The sequence below is a fragment of the Notothenia rossii genome (assembly GCF_949606895.1).
Source record: "Notothenia rossii genome assembly, chromosome: 2".
Classification (NCBI taxonomy): domain Eukaryota; kingdom Metazoa; phylum Chordata; class Actinopteri; order Perciformes; family Nototheniidae; genus Notothenia; species Notothenia rossii.
The window spans coordinates 55,605,130-55,610,522 of NC_136904.1; positions in this window are offsets into that span (position 1 = coordinate 55,605,130).

Here is a 5,393-nt window from a genome sequence, read left to right on the forward strand (position 1 = left end):
GCCGGGACTCGATTAAAAAAAATTCATCTAATTAATTTGAGGCTTTGTAATGAATTAATCGAAATTAATCGCATTTTTAATCACATATAAATATTTGACCTGAGAACAGTGAGAAGCAATTTTTTTCACATGGATTTTAGAATACCATTGAATAATGACTGAATACATAAGCTTAAGCAACAAAACATTGTTTATTTTTTTCAAGGTGGTACTTAACCAAGACCAACAGAAAAGTGCAATTTTTGCCATAAAGTGTAGCAATAGCATATTTAGGAATATAGTACATTTCAGAGATTCAGGTAGCCTATAGGTAGGTAGACCTTCTGTAAACTATAACACTTTGTTTTTTAAGTAAAACACAATACTTTCAAGTACATTCAGAACATTGGAAACCCTGACTATTAGAAAACATCTCTCTGTTGCTTCAGAGGCCATAACAGACTTTGTTGATTTATCAACAGTTGATTTAAAAAATCTAATCAATTTCAGTCCAACTCTCTCAATAACCTTGGCCAAAACAATAAACAGTTCAACATAAAGTGCCAGTTGCACCAACAACGTAATAAATAGTTCAACATAAAGTGTACCATTTAAAATAAAATAAAAAAGTGCCAGTGATTGACCTCAATCCCTCCTATTCTTCCAATATCCTGATGAAAAATAAAATTTCTCTGTTGCATAGGCCACTGTTTGATCAACGCGAATTGGGTGTGGGTCCTTGTACTCCGAGTCGGGCTAACGTCCACGCTAGCTTCCACGCTAGCTGCTATATGTTTTGCATTGAGGTGATACTTGAGGCTTGATGTTCTGCGGTGATATGCGAATTCCTTTTTGCATAATTTGCAAACAACCATGCTCTTATTGACGCTTCCATCCGTCAGTTTTTTAAAACAAAATGTCCCATTCACGGGGCCAACCATAGCAGTCTCATCAGCTTCTTCGTTCATGTTTGACTATTGTTCACTGTGGTTTGCTGTTGTCTGAAGTCATGAACGTTAGTTGGTGCTCCAGTATAATCGGTACCCCTGAAACTCATCCAGTGAGAAACGTTCCGCGGTGCAAAGATAAGTGCGATTAAAATGCGTTAATTTTTGTGTAATTAATTAATCTTAATTAACGCGTTAAAGTCCCGGCCCTAAAATATATACCACGACACAGAGTATAGTAGTATAATAGTATAATATATATATAGTATAATATATAGTATCATATAATAGTGGAAACAGTCTTACATGAATGAGTGGACGAACGTCTCAACTCGAGGCAAAGTGAATGAACAATGTTTGAACTAAAATGGCCGCTCGGCACTACCGGGTCAGAGCACGGCATAACCGGGCAGCGACAGCAGTGACGCTGCCCTCTAGTGGCCGGCGATAAACTTGCCGGCCACTCCCCCCCAGACCGGAAAGCTATGGGCCGGAATAGGTTAACGGTCTAAATCCCGTATCCAGCTGCCGGACTCGGGCTTGTAACGTGGAGGCGGCCTCCTCACGCGGCCCGGCCGAGCAGGCTGGGGCAGCGTCGGCGGCGACTGCGGCACCGGGAGCGGTGCGCCCAGGAAGGCACCCGAAGGAACAGTGAGGTCAGAGGACACCTCATCAGCAGGCGTCGGTGGGAAAGCGCCCATAGCCGAGTCGCGGGGTCCAACAGCCGGCCGCTGAGCAATCCCCTGGGGCGTCGCCCAGCCCGGGTGGATAGGTGGGGGCTGGTGTCCCAGGGCAGCGGGCGGCGGCGGCGGCAGCGCAGCCGACTGCTCACGGGCACAGGGTGTGGCCGGCGTGTAGGCACGGAGGAACCGCCGGTTGCGCAGTGTCAGACGTCCCGAACCGTCAACCCTGACCCGATATTGGTCGTGGCCCGGCGACTCCACCACGATCCCTGACCTGTCCCATTTGTGGGGACCCGGGCCTTGCTGGTTCTGGAGGAATTCCCTTTCGCCGAGTGCCAATGGGCGGAGCGGCCTCGAGTGAGTCCCCAGAGGTGGTACGGGACATACGGGTCCGAAGGGCGTCCTCCTTCGCCGCCCATGCCTCGCGCCTTAGCAGGCGGATATGCGGGTTCGAGAAATTCTCGAGGCGGTTCACGAAGGAGAGCGAGCCACGAAGGGGGCGGCCGAAGATGATCTGTGCTGGCGAGAGGTCACAGTCGGGGTCAGGCGTGTTACGCAACTGCAGCATAGCGCGCAGGAAGCGGTCCTGATCAACGCTGCCCGACGGGCCGGTGTTGGACATCAGGAGGCGCTTAGCAGTCTTAACTGCAATTTCCTCCCTCCCATTCGACTGCGGAAAGCTAACGGAAGACACACGGTGTCTGACTTGCCATAAGCGGAGGAAGTCCTCAGTGTGGCTCGCCTTGAATTCCGGGCCGCCGTCGCTCGAGAGCTCCTCCGGTACGCCGAAGGTGGCGAAGAATGACCGGAGGTGTTGGACCAGGCCAGCTGAGTCCGCCAGGGCAGTACCCCCCGTAGAGTTCAGGACCTCTACCCAACCCGAGAGCCAATCCCAAACAACTAGGTAGTGGCGGCCCCCATAGTCGAAGAAGTCAGCTAAAACCGCGTCGAATGGCGTGGACGGGGGTGAGGACGGCCGGGGGGGTGTAGCCGCCTGTGACGGAGCATTGCAGTTGCAGTCTGCACACCCGTCCCTGGTGGCCTGAATGTCCCAGGACATCCCGGGCCAGTAAACTATGGCTCGGTCATGCTGCCCCATAGCTGAGGTCCCCTGGTGAGCGGCATGGAGATGCCGAAGGACTTTCCCACGGAGGGACGGGGGGACCACGACACGGTCCCGATAGAGCAGGACGCCGTCCTGTGCGTAGACGGACTCACAGACCGATGACAGACTTGCCAGGGCAGGGTCTCTAACGTCAATCCCACCCTCCTGCTCGATGAGTTGGAGGCCGAGGCATCCATTAGCCGCTGTCTCCCGTGCGAGGAGGGGCCAAGAGACGGCTCCGAGCTCCCGTGCGTCGTCGCGGATGGAGGCCATGAGTGCTGACTCCACGGCGACAGGCCCACTCGGCCCCAATGAGAGGCCGTTCGCTGAGCCCGAGGGGGAAGGATGCCTTGACGTGGCATCAGCGGCATAGTTGCTCTTGCCAGGCAGATGCACAATGTCGAAGCGCCATGGGAGGGTGCGCTGCTTGAGTCTAAACAGATGCGAGTTTGTGATCTCATCCAGCGTACGGTCGCCAAAGATCTTCACCAACGGCTTATGGTCGGTGACCACGACGAGGTTGTCGGACCCCTGCGTGAAGTGCCGCGTCTGTTCCAGACCCCAGGCCACAGCTAGGGCCTCTCCCTCGACGACCGCATAGCGCTGCTCCGCAGGGGATAGGAAACACAAACCCGCGAGGGTGATCCTCCACCCTCCCGGACAGCAGTACGGAATGCCCGAGGCACAGTGACAATGTTGCTGGAGCAGGAAGTAGCCAATGCCACGCATGGACCAGTCAGGGCGGAGGCAGGTACGCTTCTGCATGTCGTAGATCTCCACGCCCTCGCGGATGGCCTCCATTATGGCTTGCTTGGACGTCTGGAAGGCCTCCTCCAGAACGGGGGACCATAGAAACACACAGCGTGGGCTGAGGAACGGCTTAAATGGAGCCATCGTGTCGCGCAACTGGGCGTAGTTAGCCACCTGGTTGACAAGGCCGAACCAACTCCTGATGTCCGTCGTGGAGCCTGGGGTGGGGAAGTCCCGGATGGCGTCCAAGTATTTTGGGAGCGGTTCGATGGTAGATTCCCACACCCTGAAGCCAGCAAAGTCGACGCGCCTCTCCGCAAACTGAAGCTTGTCCGGATTCAACACGATGCCCAACCGGCCGACACGCGTCAGGAAGTCGATGGTCCTCCACAAGTGTTGCTCCAGGTCGGTGTCATAGTGGATGGTGTCATCCACACAACGTTCCTTGCGTTCCTAGTCCGAGAGGACCGACGGTTGTAGCCATCCTCTGACGACAGGAAACCCTGTGGTGCCCTGGTTTAGCGCCAACGACCGAAGGGTGTGATGAAGGTAGTGAGGTGGCGATCCGACTCCCGCAGGGGGACACTGTGGTAGCCGTTCCAGGCGTCCGTGATGGTCTTCCAGTTGCCCTTCGGTGGAAGGGGGGCTCAGTGGCGAAGGTCTCACGTTGGCAGAACTTGTTGAGGGGGGAGAGGTCCACGGTTCTGCGGGGGGAACCGTCGTGCTTCCGAGTGACTACCATACGATGGCACCACGCCACCGGCTCGCCGTATGGCACGCGTTCAATGACCCCAAGGGCTCCGTCCCGCAAGAGGTCATCGTGGACCCTCCGCTGCCAGTGTAGAGGCACTGTAGCCGCGGTGTGGTATGCCTTAGGCGTAGCTGCGGGGTCCACGTGCATCTCGATAGGTGGCCCCTCCATGCATGGTAGTGCCCGATGGGGGCTGTAGTGGCAATTTCTTGTGTTACCTTATATGCTAAAACCAAATGCTTCTGAAAGCATTGTCTAACACTACTGTACCATTTCTTCATCTTTGCTGTTTCCTCTGCATACTCTAATGAGGTTTATTATTCTCAAGCGCTTCAAGGCCACAGGGCTGATTTGGCAGACTATGTTGAAACTACTCCTTTTCACACTAAGTTTGAACTTCCATATTTTGATGACTGTTGTACTTTCTATGGCTCAAGGACACAGGTGTGCAAATAGCGATATGAGACCGTGTGAAAGTGGATTTCTGAGGCGTTCCGCCATGCTACACAAAACTTTGTCTGCCCGCCCTATCTTGTATATAAGCTTTGCTATTTTGTGACTATTGCGCACACTCCTGCAGACTACTCTGTACTCTGTGAGACATGTACCTTTGAAGCTTCAAAATAAATAACCAGAAGACAACGCGGCCTGCTTTCACCAGTTTATTATTGATTACTCTCATTGTACATCTTTACAATATTGACGAGTTTAAAATATCCACAACAAATTGGTGTCAGAAGAGTGGGATCTCTGAAAGCTCCATCGGGGACACGGGGACGCTGGTGGTTGGCCGCCGGGATCCTCGGATTCTCCTCTACCTCGACAGAAAGTGTTACGGGACGAGAGGACAAGCGCCTGAGTGAAACTGATTGACTTCACGAGATCCAACAAACTCAATTCCTCTAAAATATCTGGTGAGATGTACAAATTCTAATTATTTAAAAGTAAAAGTTAAATAACCTCCATGACATTTATTAAGCGGGTTGCTCAAAAGTAGGATATTTGGTATATCCGTAGGTACAATCTCACAGACTGTCTAGTAAAAGGATTTCCCGATAGAATCAATTCGTCCCAAGCATTCCCTAATGTCACGCATACCTCTCTTCTCCTAGCATGGCCTACCGATGCTGGGGCAGGGGCTCCGCAAGACTATGTGTGGCTGTGCAGAAACAAGTTGT